The 19326-nt window shown below is 42.2% G+C and overlaps 1 protein-coding gene across 1 annotated transcript in view; it reads right to left on the minus strand.

Annotated features, from left to right (window-relative positions):
- The window catches only part of LOC117502058 (ubiquitin-conjugating enzyme E2 E2-like), a 521468-nt gene extending 502636 nt beyond the window's left edge, over positions 1-18832 (minus strand). Inside the window, exon 1 of the mRNA XM_034161048.1 lies at positions 18696-18832. The gene's annotated coding sequence lies outside the window, so the exon portion shown is untranslated. The remainder of the gene's footprint in view (positions 1-18695) is intronic.
- Positions 18833-19326: the final 494 nt, after the last annotated feature.

Genomic DNA, 19326 nt, shown 5'->3' on the forward strand with positions numbered 1-19326 from the left:
CTTGAAGTTGATAACTGGTCTCCAGCCTCCTCCTGCCGACTCTGGCTTCTTAACTGCTTGGATGGGGCTGTTAGTGATCGGATTCAATTCTACTCGAATGATCCCCAAAGCTTCCAATTCTTTTACTATTTTATCGATTTCCTCAACCGCTCCAGGGTTCAAGGGATATTGTCGCACCGGTGGATGTACTCCTCCTTCGATGACATGAACGTGTTTAGCCCCCAAATCTCCACAATCATTTTTAAATCGTGCTACTTTAGCTTTGGAGATAATTTCCCTCAATTTTTCTTTCCCTGCTTCAGAGAAATCACTTTCTTCAATCTTTTCTTCTGTGACAGCTGGTACATCCACTTCTTTGTACCAGCTTACCGGACTCTTTCTAATTGGAGTCATATCCATACGTACAACTCTTGCTTGTAATTTTTTCACTCGTCGTCTTATTAGAGTTCGAAGCCTTTTGGGCCGATGCAATTCTCTCAAATCCTTGACTGTTATCAAATTAAAGGGGCCTTTTATCCAAACTACCCCTTTCCATATTCCAAATGGTCTTTTCTCCGTTGTCGCATTTGCATACTGGATTAATAGGTATCCTTTGGTCTCGAGGTTTCTGCGGGTCATGGACACCTCTGCTCCCGTGTCCACTAGGTACGGTTCTCCATCCACATCAGTGTAGATATTGTCCCCTTCCCAGTAGGCATGGTCTAGCGTGACCCGCGCCTCCGAAGCCATTACTTCTTTTGCCCTCCAGCCGCCGCTGTAGCTTGGCGGACTTCCTGGAGGGCTTTCCTTTGTTCTGGAGTTAATTTGTCATACTCCTCTTTAGGGAGATAGCCACCACCACGAGGTGCAGGTGTAGGTCGCGATTGTGGTGGTGGAGGTGGTGGACCTCTCAGCCGAGAGCTCCATTGTCCAGCTGGAGGCCTTTGATTATTCCTCTGTGGTGTCTGATGTGACTGAGGAGGTGGTGGTTTAGGCACTGAATTTCTTTTCTCCACTCCCACCGGTTTTTGTCCTGATCTCGGTGTGCTCTCCTTCTTCCTCTTTTCTTCATAGAACTGCTGCTCCAGATCCCAGCTCTTTACCACCGCGTCCATTTGTGGGACTGTAGTGCCGTCTATGGGCATTTTCACAAAGAGTTATCTCCCCTCTTCTTCCCTTAGTGACCTCTCTCAGTGCCCTAACATAGCGTTGTGGCAAAATCGTCTGTTTCAGCCCATGCCAAACTTGAACCAATGTTTGACCTTTGTCTAGTCCAGCTTTAGCTCGAGCAATATGGGAATCTTCATCGTTGGGATCTTCCAACACTAACCTGGCATAATGGTTTCGTGCTGGTTCACCCCGACTGATGGGTTGACTGGTAACTTGGGCTAGCCACATAGATTTACCCTCTTCACTATTAGAAGCTCTGTCAATAAGGGGCCACACTTCTTTCAAATAGTCCTTTAGGTCTTCATTTGGTTCTTTCTCTCTCACCAGCATCTTTAATTTCTTGAATTCACGGAATTCCCTCTGCTTTAATTTCAGCTTGAATTGCTGGCAGACTTTGCTCTCTAGATCCAGCAGGAAAGTTCTGATTTGGGAGGCTTGCTTGTAATCCTGACGATGGTGGAACTGTTTCTCCCTCATCATCCAGATTTTCTTCATTGGTTTCTCTCAACACTTGCCGTGACCAGCGTAAAGCTGCTGTTTTTAGTTTTCTCAACATCACATCATGGGCAACGCCTAAATAGGCAACTCTGAAGTTATTTGTTAACTCTTTACAGGCAGTCAGTGTAGGATAGAAGGGCCACATTAGTATATTAGCCCACTCTCCAACAGTAGCTGTTACTTCGAGAGTTTTCTTTTCATCTTGTCGCTCTATCCACTCTTCTGGGATGTCATACCCAGTTTGTCCAACTTCTGGAGCATAGGTTTGTCGCTTATCTCGGGTCTCCACTGGGTTGACCCTGACATCTCTTGCAATTCTCTCAGAGGCTACACGCACATTATACACCCCAACTTCTTTCTTTCGTCCTCTGTAGCATCCAGTTCGTAATTCTGGGCGTGAGACTTCTCTTTCCCCTACCACAGATAGCGGTTCATCCTCTTCAGACTCTCTTTCCTGGTCCTCATCCATATCAGATTCATGGGGAGGACATGGGTCTTGTGGTTGTGGGTCCCCGTTTTGTTCTGACTTTCGGAGTGACCCAGTTGCTTCGGTATTTTCGACAGGTAGAGGAATGAATATAGGATCCTCTTCTCCATTATCTGGTGGAGGAGCCTGAAAAGACTCTCTCATCCGTGATTGGGAGCCTGTCGGGTGTATGATAGTCTGGAACCCACTTGCAACTTGTTTTAATGTTGGTCGTGGGGTTTTAATCCTTAATTGCTGCACTCCCACAGCATGTACTGATCTTTTCTCACTTGTCGCCATGGGAATGGGCTGCATCACTAACGGGGGACTAGTTGCCACTCCACTTGCTCCAACTGCACCCTTCTTTGTACCTGTTCTATTTGGTCCTAGGTTCACCGCTTCAAGTGCCCTTCTCACTCGATCTTGCTCCTGCTCATTGCTAGTGACCACCACTATTTCTCTCATTGATCCCCATACTCCTGGGGTACGCATGTGTAGGTTCACGGCTGCCATGGCAACCTTTTCTGCCTCTTCCCATGTCATATGTCCAGATCGTAATCCGTCCACACATATCACTACCCGCCGATGTTGGCGTTCTTTGGCCAAATCAATAGCTGTTCCCAGAGTTTTCAACATTTTCTCTGTGTATTCGATTGAATTTTCTCTCCCTGGGTAGCTTTCAAAGGGCACATGTATGAGTGCATGATAATCCATTCGTGGTGCGCTTGTTATCACCATCGATTTTCCGTCCAGACTTCTCCCTTTTATGTTCTTAAGCTCTTCTTGGTATTCTTTGCCTGCCCGCTCCTTGAGCTTTGCTCGGAATTTTCCGTTGGCAATTTTCAGTCTGTGATTTGTGAAGACAATGAGACTATCTCCATCTATATCCCAAGGACTGCCAAAATAATGATATGCCCGTCTTCCATCTTGGGTCACCATTTTTTTGGTTCCTGCGGGCATAGGGTTCAAGTCCTCCATGTAGTCAGATTAAATGTATACATGGTGGGTTTTTGCTTTAGATTTTCTAAAGATTTCCTGCGAACGCCCTTCCTCTTTAATATGGTAACTCGGTCCGGCAACACATTCTTCAGCTTTAAGCTGTCCCAAGCTTCTGGGCCCACATTCCGGCGATTGATGGAATATCTGTCCAGACAGTCCCTGAAGACTTCTTCGACTTTTTTCCTGCTCAACTAGGCGTTCTGTCTGTTTTTTAACTGTTGAGGTTGTTCCTCTCACACTTCCTAGGGGCAAATTTTGCCACACCGGGTCAAAGCTTGTGTGGAGCTGGTCCGGGCTTTTATATTTTTGACCATTTCCCCCAGAACTAGGACCTCCCGGGGATATCAATTCATCTCCACTTCCCTCTAGCTTGTTTTCCTCATCACTTTGTTCGGGTTCGGCCTGGAAATCTATCTTGCCCTCGTCTTCATTGTCGAGGACCTGACTTCCACTCATATCTTCCATTATAGGATATTGTTCCTTAAGCATTCTTCCTAACCCCTTTAGCCGTTCTGCCATGGACTTAAACTCAGCATACACGGACGCTGATTTTGCTTTAACATCAACCAGGACCGTCTCTACTCCCAACAACCCAGCTGTCATTTTTACTACGGAGTCATAACTTTTCTCAGGACTTATTAAGGTGGTGATTTGTCCTCTTTTCCACTCTTCTCCAAGAAGTTTACACCACCACTCAAGCCACTCTCTGGTCCCCGTCTTGTCCTTTGGGACTGGTGGGCTCTCCAAAACAGCCAGGATCTGCCCCTCCTTATGCTTACCTGGATAATATATCCCTAATGTGTGTATAGTTCCTGCCATACCTTCTTTGAAACTTTCTTCATCAGTTTCTACACTTTGATCTCTGACATATTTTTGAACTGTTTCTGCCCAAGAATCATATCCTCGTCCATACAATACCACTCTGTGTGGCCGAATATCCACTTCTTTTCCCTCTTCATGTTCGGATTCAGGGGTTGCTACAGGTCCTGACTCTTCTTCAGCCATATTTTCACTGCTTGTTCTTAATACTAACCTGTTTCGTAATGATTATCCTCTCTTTATTCTCTAGGTTGCTGAGATTGTCGATTCCACCACTGTCGTCTCCTTGACTTCAGCTATGGTCCTTGTCTCGAGTCGTCTGCCCCTTAAAGCCTCTCTTAGCGCTTCGAGTTAGGGATAAGTGACAGACTACTTGGCTATTCAGCGCTAATTCCAGAGGTTAATTCCAAATCAGCTGCTCCTTTTCCCGCTTCTCCCCTCAGGAACCTCACGGGTTGATGATCCTATTCTCTCTTGTAGATCACCATTTTGCACGGTATACTCTCATACCTGCTCTCTTGACGATCCGATCCAGCAGGCTCCCTCGCCTGCTTCCCTTCCTCGTCGTTTCGTGACGATCCAGCAGGCTATCTCCGTCTGCTTCTCGTCCCAGTCCAGACGATCCAGCAGTGACACGTCTGCTTCTCGTCCTTGATCCCAGCTCCCTGGGATACTTACTCCTGTTGTCTTTACTTTGTCCTTCTGATGGTCATCTCCAAATTTTCACACCTCTGGAGAACAGATATGTTTCAAGCTGTTACTGGACCTATACAGGCCATCAGCCTCTCCACAACACTGTCTCCTTTGGTGATCTACTCAGAGGCTTTCCACCTACCCAATGGCAAAGACTCTCCTTTGGCCAGGATTCTTCCTCGGACCCGACTACACTTCGTCAGGTCCCTGTTCGGGCGCCACGTGTCAGATCCCGTTATTTCTTAGATACACGGCACACGCTCACCCTCCGATGAGTGTGTTTGTGTACTAAACCAGCTCTCCGTCTCTGGGGTCCGACCTTCGTGTCTCCACGGGTATTACCCGGCAGGGCTGCACAAAGGCTGTTCAAGCTGGTGGCGAGGAGATTCGTCTAGCCGCTCACTGCCTCCATCCGGACGTCCACCCCGCTGATGCTGATCTCGCACCCCGGTCGAATAGCCTTCTCTGGAACCAGGATACGAACCGGCCACGCCCGTTAACGGCAGCTCTCCTCTTATGGATCAGGGCTCTTGGAATGTTGCTAGATTCTGAATTTAGTGACTCGTACAGCGAGTCCCCAGGATGTGTTAATTTCATTAAAAACCAGACTAACCTTTTAGAGCACTTTTTGATGTTGTACACCCAATAAACTTTAACTTTTACACCTTAAGAAGCATCAGTAAATCCAATGTCCGAGCCTTAACACTTTAACTGCATGCTTGGAAATTTATTGCAGGTTTTGCAAGTGCCGACAACATAATCAAAATAGGTTATATGATGATAATTTCACAACAGTAATTCAAGTATAATTAGAATAATGATTGGCAGAGATTTTTGTTTTTGATTCAATAATACTGTCTGATCTTACTTTGACTGGACTGGATTGACTTCTTAACAGTTTTTCTAGGAGTGAGGGAAGGAGGTTTTTGAGATTAAAGTCCCCAGCTCGATGAACTTGATTTCCTCTTCATCAGCTATTAGTCGTTAGCTGACCATGATCCTTGTGTGATGTTGTAATCCTTCAGGAAATTAATCCACATAAGAGTTTATTCCTTCTTCAATCAACCAAAAGTTGATCTAATCCATTCTGGTATGCTGTGATGTTCCTTGAGAGAGAGAAAATGTTGAATGTTGTGATCTCCTCGTAGCAGGGGAGAAGTGACAACAGCACCTCTCCCTGGAAGAATAATCCCGTTTCCTGGTGTTTCACAGTTTATACGAGGGCTGTCCATAAAGTATAGGTCCTTTTTATTTTTTTCAAAAACTATATGGATTTCATTCATATGTTTTTACGTCAGACATGCATGAACCCTCGTGCGCATGCGTGAGTCTTTCCACGCCTGTCGGTGACGTCATTCGCCTGTGAGCACTCCTTGTGGGAGGAGTCGTCCAGCCCCTCGTCAGAATTCCTTTGTCTGAGAAGTTGCTGAGAGACTGGCGCTTTGTTTGATCAAAATTTTTTCTAAACCTGTGAGACACATCGAAGTGGACATGGTTCGAAAAATTAAGCTGGTTTTCAGTGAAAATTTTAACGGCTGATGAGAGATTTTGAGGTGACACTGTTGCTTTAAGGACTTCCCACAGTGCGAGATGTCGCACAGCGGTCTCAGGCAGCGTCATCAGCCTGTTTCAAGCTTAAAACCTCCACATTTCAGGCTCTATTGATCTAGGACGTCGTGAGAGAACAGAAGTTTCAGAAGAAGTCAGTTTCAGCATTTTATCCGGATATTCCACTGTTAAAGGAGATTTTTTTAATGAAAGACGTGCGGACGGGTCCGCGCGTCGGGACGCAGCCGGCGCGGAGCGGCGGCACAGGAAAAACACCTCTGTGTTGATAACCATTTGTAAAATCCAGGCAGCTTTTGATGGCTTTCAGTGGAGTGAGTATATGAGAAATTGTTTAACAGCTGGACATGTTCCAACTTGTCCTTAAGGCTTCCAACAGAGGTGTTTTTCCTGTGGCGGAGCGTCGCGGCGGCTGCGAGCCGACGCGCGGACCCGTCCGCACGTCTTTCATTAAAAAAATCTCCTTTAACAGTGGAATATCCGGATAAAATGCTGAAACTGACTTCTTCTGAAACTTCTGTTCTCTCACGACGTCCTGGATCAATAGAGCCTGAAATGTGGAGGTTTTCAGCTTGAAACAGGCTGATGACGCTGCCTGAGAGCGCTGTGCGACATCTCGCACTGTGGGAAGTCCTTAAAGCAACAGTGTCACCTCAAAATCTCTCATCAGCCGTTAAAATTTTCACTGAAAACCAGCTTAATTTTTCGAACCATGTCCACTTCGATGTGTCTCACAGGTTTAGAAAAAATTTTGATCAAACAAAGCGCCAGTCTCTCAGCAACTTCTCAGACAAAGGAATTCCGATGAGGGGCTGGACGACTCCTCCCACAAGGAGTGCTCACAGGCGAATGACGTCACCGACAGGCGTGGAAAAACTCACGCATGCGCACGAGGGTTCAAGCATGTCTGACATAAAAACATATGAATGAAATCCATAAAGTTTTTGGAAAAAAATAAAAAGGACCTATACTTTATGGACAGACCTCGTATATGTGCTGGACTCTTGTCTTCAGATCATCTTGGTTACCATGGGGACACTGGTGACTCAAAACCTCCTCCCTTCTCCTTCCCTTACTGGAAGCCATCTGCGGCCCTTTGCCAGTAACTTATTTCTCAAGTTCCTCTTTTCTGTTAACACTTCAGCTTTTCTGAGAATTCATTTTTCTAAATCATTTCTTTAGAATCACATCAATCATATTCAATCATTTCGTTACAACTCTTTCACATAAAAACAATTCATATGATCATATACAAACATTTTCATTCCTTATTATTCATTTCATATTTTACCACATCTTAATCATTTGATCAATTGTTTATCATCAGCTTTTCTTGCCTCGTTACGACATCTTCTTCACTTCCTCTTTTCCTCTGACTCTGCACTCTTTATGAAAAACAATTCATATAATCATTCATTTCACTTATTTGTAACATACTTTTTCTAATCAACTCTTAATTTTTAACATTAATACTTCATTTGATCATACTTGTCATGTCAGAATCATTCTTAGACATTACTTTGAACACATTAATACTTCATTTGATCATACTTGTCATGTCAGAATCATTCTTAGACATTACTTTTAACACATTAATACTTCATTTGATCATACTTGTCATGTTAGAATCATTCTTAGACATATTCCATCATCTTAACCACTGAGTTCATTCCGTGGGCCTCCCCATTTGTAACGGAAAAGTCCGGTATGACCTCACTTATTCCGGGAAAGTACCAAACACTGTTCAGTTTAATCCAACAGCATGTATATTAATCCCATGGCACGTACTATATTCCAAGATGAAAACAAGCTGAAAGCAAACTTAAAGTCATCTTTCCTGACAATACATACACATATACACACACACGCATATATATATATATATATATATATATCAGCGAATCGGTCGTGACGCGTGAAGCCTCCACGCGCCTTTCTATGACAAAATCTCTTGTTAAAAGAGAAATCTGCCGGAAAATGGGTGATGTCCAGCTCTTGTGATAACCAGAGAAATTGCACACGACGGTCCCGGATCTGTTTAGAAATGATGTGGTGGTTTCTGCCTCTCGATGGCGGCTCGGAGCGTGGCGCGCCGTGCGCCATTGTGGGCCGTCCTTAAAGCTGTAGTAACACTCCTTATTCTCTGTGAAGCCCGTAAAATTTTCACCGAAAGCCAGATAAATTTTTCGAATGGTTTCCAGCTGCCTGTCTCTAACAGTTTCTGAAAAAATTCTGACGGGAAAAAAAAGCCCAAATCATTCCGCCATTTCCTCGCAATAAAACAACGAAGAGAGGGGTGGACCAGTGCTCACTCAAAGCCTGCCCACAGGCGAATGACGCAACCGACAGGCGTGGAAAAACTCACGCATGCGCACGAAGGTTCAAGCTTGGCTGACGTAAAAACATATGAATCAAATCCATATAGTTTTTGAAAAAAATAAAAAGGTCCATTACATTTCTAACAGACCTCGTATACACACACACACACTCAACAAAAATATAAAAGCAACACTTTTGGTTTTGCTCCCATTTTGTATGAGATGAACTCAAAGATCTAAAACTTTTTCCACATACACAATATCACCAGATCCTGAGGCCCATTGTTGTGTCATACATCCAAGAACATCACCTCATGTTGCAGCAGGATAATGCACGGCCCCATGTTGCAAGGATCTGTACACAATTCTTGGAAGCTGAAAATGTCCCAGTTCTTGCATGGCCGGCATACTCAGACATGTCACCCATTGAGCATGTTTGGGATGCTTTGGACCGACGTATACGACAGCGTGTACCAATTCCTGCCAATATCCAGCAACTTCGCACAGCCATTGAAGAGGAGTGGACCAACATTCCACAGGCCACAGTTGACAACCTGATTAACTCTATGTGAAGGAGATGTGTTGCACTGCATGAGGCAAATGGTGTTCACACCAGATACTGACTGGTATCCCCCCCCCAATAAAACAAAACTGCACCTTTCAGAGTGGCCTTTTATTGTGGGCAGTCTAAGGCACACCTGTGCACTAATCATGGTGTTTAATCAGCATCTTGATATGGCACACCTGTGAGGTGGGATGGATTATCTCAGCAAAGGAGAAGTGCTCACTATCACAGATTTAGACTGGTTTGTGAAAAATATTTGAGGGAAATGGTGATATTGTGTATGTGGAAAAAGTTTTAGATCTTTGAGTTCATCTCATACAAAATGGGAGCAAAACCAAAAGTGTTGCGTTTATATTTTTTTGAGTGTATACACACACACACACACACACACACACACACAAACAGGATTTATGACAGATGAGGGAGTAAGTTGCTGCACCATGCACAGCTGTAAGACTCCATATGAAATATAGTTTATTTATACAACAGTGTAAGTACTAACACCTGTTATGAATGTTTGTTTTCTTTTTTTACCGTCCTCTCGTGAATCATGTTGCTGTCTGCTGTGTGTGCGCGCTCGCACACATACGTTTAGTCTCCCCACCTGATTTCACTCACTGTGCGCGCCAATAGGCATAAAATCTTTTTTTTAAAGAAAAAAAAAAGCTTCCGACGTGTGGTTTTTGAATGTACAATGTGAGCAGTCAGATCGCATCAGAGCATTGGGCCGTACAGTGTGAGAACATGAATCGTGCACTCTGAACTTTTAACCCCTGCGGTTTTGCCGCACCGTTTGAGCTGGAGCCAAGTACAACGATTGAAAATATTGTACAGCGTATGCCCAGCCTAAGTAATCAGCCCCTTTGTTATATCCGTAAATAATCAGTTTGATTGCCACTTTTTTTCAGACAAGTCAGGTGATTGATACATAAACATTTCCAAGAACTGATTATGTCTTGGACTTTATTTACATCAGTTATGAAGAAATACAAACAGTATGACAGGAGAAGAGTGAGGAAAGCCACCTAGGCACCCAGCCAACACAGAAGAAGCTATAGGCTTCTGTGGCTGTGATTGGAGAAATTGTGAACAGTGCATGTTTTGCATTTTGTATCTCCAGTTATACAGCTTCATAATGAAGTGGTACAGAGGAGGATTTTATTAAAAAGACCTAAAAGTTCAGCTTCAATTTGCCAGAAGGTACATCTGAGATGCAAGCCTGGATTTAATGTTTTGGTGAAAAAAACCCTCTGGATGTGCCTTACAGAATTGGAGAGCTGAGATTCAGGGCTTTCTAACAAGATATAGCATGACCTTCTACGACGTTTATGTCAAACGTTATAGTCCAAAATGTTCTTGATGTCAGATCTCGTGCCTTGCTTGACTTTTATCAATTACCATCGTGGCTGATTCAAAAATTTGCTTGGTACTACATAATAGATTTTGCTCAAATATTGACAACATACAGAATGATACATCAAACTCTGAAGTCGTATGTTACTTACAGTATATATAGATACACACACACACACACACACTAAATCCACTGCCTGTTTCATTTCTGAAGACCTGCACCCCTACAAGGCTTCAGAGTTATGAAGCCAGAAGCTGATCTAAGGTACATCCAAAAAGGCTGAGTACTAAAGTCCGCACTCCCAATGCTGCCCACTAAACGTAATTGTCCCTTCATGGACAGCGACACAACGCCTCCTAACCGGGCAAAATATTGACAAAGTGCCCAGACGTTAATACATTTTCAATGCGGATATGCGACTGAACAGACTCAGAAAAACGCTCACAAAATACGTGTTAAAACGCCGTTGTGACCTGGATATCGAGCCAGTAAAATTAACATTAAATAAGGAAAGTATTAAACTTAATCTGACACCCACACATTCCCAAATATTAGTGTTGAAAGTTACATGGATCTGATCCAGGTTCTGAGCTGAGGCATCCTGCAGCTGTGTTCAGTGCAGCGCGGCTCATGAATGAATGAAGATTTATTGTCATTACAACAAAATTATCTTCACACCCAATTACCTCCCAAAAAAAAAAAAAACAACAATCAATCCACAATTATTGCTAGTTGAACGTAATAATGGCAGAACAGCAGAATTAAAACAACCACACATACAGTGGGGCCAAAAAGTATTTACTCAGTCCGTGATTGTGCAAGATCTGCTACTTAGAAAGACGAGAGGTCTGTAATTTTCATCACAGGTACACTGTGTGACAAAATGAAAAAAATTCCAAGAAATCACACTGTAGGATTTTTAAAGAATTTATTTGTAAATTATGGTGGAAAATACATATTTGGTCATCCACAAACGAGCAGGTGGAGGACAGAAGAGCTGTTACCTGTATTGATGGCACCTGTTGGAACTCGTTATCTGTATAAAAGACACCTGTCCACAGCCTCAAACAGTCAGACTTCAAACTCAACCATGGCCAAGACCAAAGAGCTGTCAAAATTGTAGATGTGCACCAGGCTGGGAAGAGTGAATCTACAATAGTCAAGCAGGTTGGTGTGAATAAATCAACTGTGGGAGCAATTGTAAGAAAATGGAAGACATACAAGACCATTGATAATCTCCCTCAATGTGGGGCTCTACGCAAGATGTCATCCCGTGGGGTCAAAATGATCATGAGAACGGTGAACAAAAATCCCAGAACTACACGGGGGGCCTGATGAATCTCACTAATTTAGAAGATCTTCACTTAGCCTGAAAAAAGAGTCTGTTGCTCTATAAAAAAGCCCTCCGTAAAGCTAGGACATCTTTCTACTCATCACTAATTGAAGAAAATAAGAACAACCCCAGGTTTCTTTTCAGCACTGTAGCCAGGCTGACAAAGAGTCAGAGCTCTATTGAGCTGAGTATTCCATTAACTTTAACTAGTAATGACTTCATGACTTTCTTTGCTAACAAAATTTTAACTATTAGAGAAAAAATTACTCACAACCATCCCCAAGACGTATCGTTATCTTTGGCTGCTTTCAGTGATGCCTGTATTTGGTTAGACTCTCTCTCCGATTGTTCTGTCTGAGTTATTTTCATTAGTTACTTCATCCAAACCATCAACATGTTTATTAGACCCCATTCCTACCAGGCTGCTCAAGGAAGCCCTACCATTATTTAATGCTTCGATCTTAAATATGATCAATCTATCTGTTAGTTGGCTATGTACCACAGGCTTTTAAGGTGGCAGTAATTAAACCATTACTTAAAAAGCCATCACTTGACCCAGCTATCTTAGCTAATTATAGGCCAATCTCCAACCTTCCTTTTCTCTCAAAAATTCTTGAAAGGGTAGTTCTAAAACAGCTAACTGATCATCTGCAGAGGAATGGTCTATTTGAAGAGTTTCAGTCAGGTTTTAGAATTCATCATAGTACAGAAACAGCATGAGTGAAGGTTACAAATGATCTTCTTATGGCCTCGGACAGTGGACTCATCTCTGTGCTTGTTCTGTTAGACCTCAGTGCTGCTTTTGATACTGTTGACCATAAAATTTTATTACAGAGATTAGAGCATGCCATAGGTATTAAAGGCACTGCGCTGCGGTGGTTTGAATCATATTTGTCTAATAGATTACAATTTGTTCATGTAAATGGGGAATCTTCTTCACAGACTAAAGTTAATTATGGAGTTGCACAAGGTTCTGTGCTAGGACCAATTTTATTCACTTTATACATGCTTCCCTTAGGCAGTATTATTAGACGGTATTGCTTAAATTTTCATTGTTACGCAGATGATACCCAGCTTTATCTATCCATGAAGCCAGAGGACACACACCAATTAGCTAAACTGCAGGATTGTCTTACAGACATAAAGACATGGATGACCTCTAATTTCCTGCTTTTAAACTCAGATAAAACTGAAGTTATTGTACTTGGCCCCACAAATCTTAGAAACATGGTGTCTAACCAGATCCTTACTGTGGATGGCATTACCCTGACCTCTAGTAATACTGTGAGAAATCTTGGAGTCATTTTTGATCAGGATGTGTCATTCAAAGCGCATATTAAACAAATATGTAGGACTGCTTTTTTGCATTTACGCAATATCTCTAAAATCAGAAAGGTCTTGTCTCAGAGTGATGCTGAAAAACTAATTCATGCATTTATTTCCTCTAGGCTGGACTATTGTAATTCATTATTATCAGGTTGTCCTAAAAGTTCCCTAAAAAGCCTTCAGTTAATTCAAAATGCTGCAGCTAGAGTACTGACGGGGACTAGAAGGAGAGAGCATATCTCACCCATATTGGCCTCGCTTCATTGGCTTCCTGTTAATTCTAGAATAGAATTTAAAATTCTTCTTCTTACTTATAAGGTTTTGAATAATCAGGTCCCATCTTATCTTAGGGACCTCGTAGTACCATATCACCCCAATAGAGCGCTTCGCTCTCAGACTGCAGGCTTACTTGTAGTTCCTAGGGTTTGTAAGAGTAGAATGGGAGGCAGAGCCTTCAGCTTTCAGGCTCCTCTCCTGTGGAACCAGCTCCCAATTCAGATCAGGGAGACAGACACCCTCTCTACTTTTAAGATTAGGCTTAAAACTTTCCTTTTTGCTAAAGCTTATAGTTAGGGCTGGATCAGGTGACCCTGAACCATCCCTTAGTTATGCTGCTATAGACGTAGACTGCTGGGGGGTTCCCATGATGCACTGAGTGTTTCTTTCTCTTTTTGCTCTGTATGCACCACTCTGCATTTAATCAGTGATCGATCTCTGCTCCCCTCCACAGCATGTCTTTTTCCTGGTTCTCTCCCTCAGCCCCAACCAGTCCCAGCAGAAGACTGCCCCTCCCTGAGCCTGGTTCTGCTGGAGGTTTCTTCCTGTTAAAAGGGAGTTTTTCCTTCCCACTGTAGCCAAGTGCTTGCTCACAGGGGGTCGTTTTGACCGTTGGGGTTTTACATAATTATTGTATGGCCTTGCCTTACAATATAAAGCGCCTTGAGGCAACTGTTTGTTGTGATTTGGCGATATATAAAAAAATTGATTGATTGATTGATGAATGACCTGCAGAGAGTTGGGACCAAAGTAACAAAGGCTACACACTACGCAGAGAGGGACTCAAATCCTGCAGTGCCAGGCGTGTCCCCCTGCTTAAGCCAGTACGTGTCCAGGTCCGTCTGAAGTTTGCCAGAGAGCATATGGATGATCCAGAAGAGGATTGGGTACAAGATATCATGTGGTCAGATGAAACCAAAATAGAACATTTTAGTTAAAAACAACTCGTCGTGTTTGGAGGAAGACAAATGCTAAGTTGCATCCCAAGAACACCATATCTACTGTGAAGCATGGGGGTGGAAACATCATGCTTTGGGCTGTTTTCTGCAAAGGGGACAGGATGACTGATCTGTGGTAAGGGAAGAATGAACGTGGACATGTATCATGAGATTTTAAGCCAAAACCTCCTTCCATCAGTGAGAGCATTGAAGATGCAATGTGGGTGGGTCTTCCAGCATGACAAGGATCCCAAACACACCGCTCAGGTAATGAAGGACTGGCTCTGTAAAAAGCATTTCAAGGTCATGGAGAGGTCAAGCCAGTCTCCAAACCTCAACCCCATAGAAAATTTGTTAAGGGAGCTGAAAGTCGGTGTTGTCCAGGAACAGCCCCAAAACATCACTGCTCTAGAGGAGATCTGCATGGAGGAATGGGCCAAAATACCAGCTACAGTGTGTACAAACCTTGTGAAGACTTATAGGAAACATTTGACCTCTGTCATTGCCAACAAAGATTATGTTACAAAGTACTGAGTTGAACTTTTGTTACTGACCAAATACTTATTTTCCACCATAATTTACAAATAAATTCTTTAAAAATCCTGCAATGTGATTTCCTGGATTTTTTTTTCCTCATTTTGTCGCTCATAGATGAAGTGTACCTATGATGAAAATTACAGACCTCTCTCATCTTTCTAAGTAGGAGATCCTGCACAATCAGGGACTAACTAAATACTTTGCCCCATTGTATACATTTGATTGTTAATGTATGCTAAAGTTTGAAACAGTCCGTCATCCCAAATAAGGCAATAAATCCATTACTACGAGGGCGTAAAAACATATGAATGAAATCCATATACTTTTTGAAAAAAATAAAAAGGACCTATACTTTATGGACAGACCTCGTGTATATATATATATATATATATATATATATATATATATATATATATATATATATATATATATATATATATATATAATTTTTACATAATTATCCTTTCAGTCTCATTCATGAAGTCAGTGGTGTGGGCATATCTCTGTGTGAGACTGTGACTGAGCAGCACAGTCATAACCTGCGAGCAGCAACTCTGTTATTTAAGGTGCAAAATAAATAAAAAAGTCTGTCCTGCTGAACAATTTTAATCACTAACGACAAGTATTTTAACTACACATCAGCCTAGCAGGGGAAAATATCAACTAGACATAAGAGTTAATGGTCCGTGTCCTTGGACGACACAGGCATGCTAGGCAACATACACCTATTTAATATATATGTATCACGGACAAAGTTACAAGAATAACCAAAACCACTTATGTAAGGAAATGTCTCCCTTCTTCCTCTGTTTGTGGAATTGCCAACATGCACAGCTTTTCGGGATACCCGTTTGTTGACGAGACTAATTGAGCATCTATGTGCGCTGCCTGGATCTAAAATGGCGACCACGCCTCCTTGCCGCGGACTCTATTCTTATTATTGACATCTGTGGGTGCATCACACAGCTTCCTTTGACTAGCAGCTGTACATACTGAACTGAATAAAAATCTAAAATTGATTTTTGAATCTAGAATCTGTTTTAAATCAAATCATAACCCCATTAATTGGAATTGAATCATGATACTGAAGGATTCATAGCCCTGCTGCAGAGGTTCAGCTGGTGTTAAACTAAGTGTAGAGGCTCAACACAAAGTCCAGAAAGAACCTCGTGGACGTGACCGGTCCAGGTCAGGACTGATACCTGCAGCTGGACCGCTGACTCAGTATCAGCAGATACCGACTCCAGGTATTTGCATCTGTATAAAAACAGGAGCCAGGCTTCCTTTATAAAACTCCTCTGTTATTAAAATGGTCTAAATAAGACTGTTGTGTGTGTTTTAATTCAAAGTGACTGATGATTTTTGGTTCATGTTGTGGAATTTCCTGACAAAAGTTGAATTTTAACACCACTGTGTGATGTACGGGTGTACACTTTACACCGAAGCACAGAACAGCTGCTGGCGTTGGATTATCGGGCATCTCTGGAAGATATCGGAGCATTTAAGAACGCATAATTTATCAATGTCTGACATTTTAAAGGGAGTTTGGTGAGACGCGCTTCCGTCACTAAACAGCACGTTGAACTGTCTCCGTCTGAAACCTCTTTATTCAGGCGCAACATTCTGAACACGATTTTTTAATCATAATTTCCAGTGCGAGAAAAAAAAACAAATGTGTCCGAACTAGGGTTGCCAACTCTCTGAAAAATAAATAAGGGACACCTCACTGGCAGGGCTGACCGGCCGATGGAAATATAGACTGGAATGGACATGCGCGCCTCTATTAGCGTCACTCAGGACAGGAAGGCGCCATTACTAAGGGTGGAAATGTGCAGCTCATCAATAATAAACTGACCGCTTTTTTTGCACTAGCGTCACTATTTCTTAATGGATTTTAATAAATGTAGGCTTGTTTCAAAGCCCTTTGAAAGCTCTTTCCAATGCACCTATGCATGTGTGGGTGAAAAAAAGTTTTATGTAAAATGCAGAAATTTGGGGAAATTATGACAAACTGTGCTGCTTTTCTCGCTCTATTGTCGCTATTTTTTAACAGATTTTAATAAAAGTAGGCTTGTTTTAAAGCCCTTTCATTGCTCTAATGAACCCATACATGTCTAGGTAGAAAGAAATGTTTTATGTAAAGTGTGGAAAATATTCCATTCTGTTCATTTACTGATTTTTTTTTCCTGTCATCATAATTCTCGATGGATTTTTATAAATGAAGCCTTGTAAGTTGTATTCATGCTAATTAAAAGGTCTATCGAACCCATACATGTCTGGATAAAAAAAATCCTTATGTATTAAAATATAAATCTGAAGTATGCCTTGCCATTGTGCTCATTTACCTTGCTGCTTTTTCCACTGTATTACTGCTAGTCTTTTAATGACAACATATATATACATTTTATTACAAGTAGATATAAAGCCATTCAGAATTTATGACTTTTGACCCTCAGTCAGGGTAAGTACCTCCTCCATCCCCTCCAACCACACTGTTCAAATTTAAATGCCTCCTGTGACCACCATGTACATATCATATTAAACAATAGCTGCAAGTATATATATAGACATAAATATATTTAAACATTTTTGTTTCCGCATGTGAACGCAGCTTAATGAAAAGAACTTATGGCGCTGAGTTATAGTCTCTGTATATTGACATTAAATTGCGGCATAACGACTTTAAAATAGACATTTGTTTTACATAATTACATTAAGGCTCTTGTACAGTTCATTTTAGTATTGGAGAATTTGTTTTTGTGGTTCGTGCAGTTGATGATGAAGCACTGGCTGCCTTTTTTCTCCTATCGCTTCTGTTTAACAGGATCAAGGTCTCTCTCCACCCTCAGTAACGGCCGCCGTGCGGCACGCCGCTAGTCACGTGACGTCCATTCCAGTCTTTATTTCCATGGACCGGCCAACTGACCATCGCCTTCACCCTTCCCAGCGTGTGTGTAAAACGATTTTTAACCATTTGACTATTGACTTGACCCTGAATTTAAGTAGATGCACACATGCATTTGTTATATGAACATGCGGAAAACAAATTTAGCAATTTATTTTTAGTGCAAAATAAATTTTCACTCACAATTTCAATATGAGCATCCTGTCCTGCTTCAAAGTATAAAAAAATATGTCTTTAAAAATAAATCTGTCGTGTTATTGTTATAAAAGTGTATAAATTAACAAAAAAAAAATCATCCAAAACAATGTAACAGTGAAAGTCTGAAAAAGTAAACAATACTTACAATACTTATAGCTGTTGTCGCGCACCTTTTCCCATTTGCCCATGTATTTTTGCTTTCTTTTTTGTTGTTTTTTTTTCGAGGAGGAGTAACGACGTTACAGACATTGCTGTTCGTAGGCGTGTCTGCAGTGCCAGTGTCGGTGTCTGTGTCGGTATCAGCCATGCTACTTTGTTATGGTCGTCCGACGACCGTCGTCGGCTCATGATTCTCGTCCGGGATCTTCTTGTGAGCAGATGTCCCTCAACCAATGAGAAGAGTGATTCTGTATCGTCAACTTGTGTCTGTCAGCTCATTGGTGAAGAGCAGGAGAGAGACTGAGATCAAATTTATCGTAAGTTTCCATATAAAGCGCCAGACTTTTTGATTCTCACAGAAATACGGGACAAACTGCGTCCCGTTTCAGGTCAATACGGAACGCACACTTATTTCCAAATAAGGGACGATTCCGTTTTTCAAGGGACGGTTGGCAACCCTAGTCCGAACAGAAAGACAAAACGCCCCCCGCCACACACACACACACGCGCGCGCGCGCTGACCCCCCAGTGGAAATAATGTAACCTCGATCCTGTTTCCGTGCTTGACTTTTAAAAGACAAAAATCCCCCACCCACCTTAATTCCTGAACGAGCTGGTTACAAAGCAGCTGAAGAATGTGGTGTAAAATCCAGTTTGTGTCGGTAATCCTCAGAGCAGCGACCCGCCGCTTTCACTGCCGGAGAGAAATGTGCCGAAGCGCCACTGTCAAGAAAGCCGCAGTAACGAATACTATTTCCGTCTTCCGTTTACAAAATAAGAGTCTTACTGACAACGCTGCGGACATGGAAATACAGACCTGGAATGGATGCGCGCGCCTCAATCTATTAGCGTCGCTCAGGACAGGAAGGCGCCATTACTAAGGGTGGAGATGTGCAGATCAATAATAAACTGACCGCTTTTTTTGCACTAGTGTCACTATTTCTTAACGGATTTTAATACATGTAGGTTTGTTTCAAAGCCCTTTGAAATCTCTTTCCAATGAATGCATGTGTGGGTGGGGGGAAAAAAAAAAATTTATGTAAAATGCAGAAATTTCAGGAAATTATTACCAACTGTGCTGCTTTTCTCACTCTATCGTCGCTATTTGTTAACAGATTTTAATAAATGGAGGCTTGTTTTAAAGCCCTTTAATTGCTCTAATGAACGCATACATGCCTGGGTAGAAAAAACTCTTTTCTGTAAAGTGTGGAAATTTGAGGATTTTAC

Source organism: Thalassophryne amazonica, chromosome 20 (assembly GCF_902500255.1).
Source record: "Thalassophryne amazonica chromosome 20, fThaAma1.1, whole genome shotgun sequence".
Classification (NCBI taxonomy): domain Eukaryota; kingdom Metazoa; phylum Chordata; class Actinopteri; order Batrachoidiformes; family Batrachoididae; genus Thalassophryne; species Thalassophryne amazonica.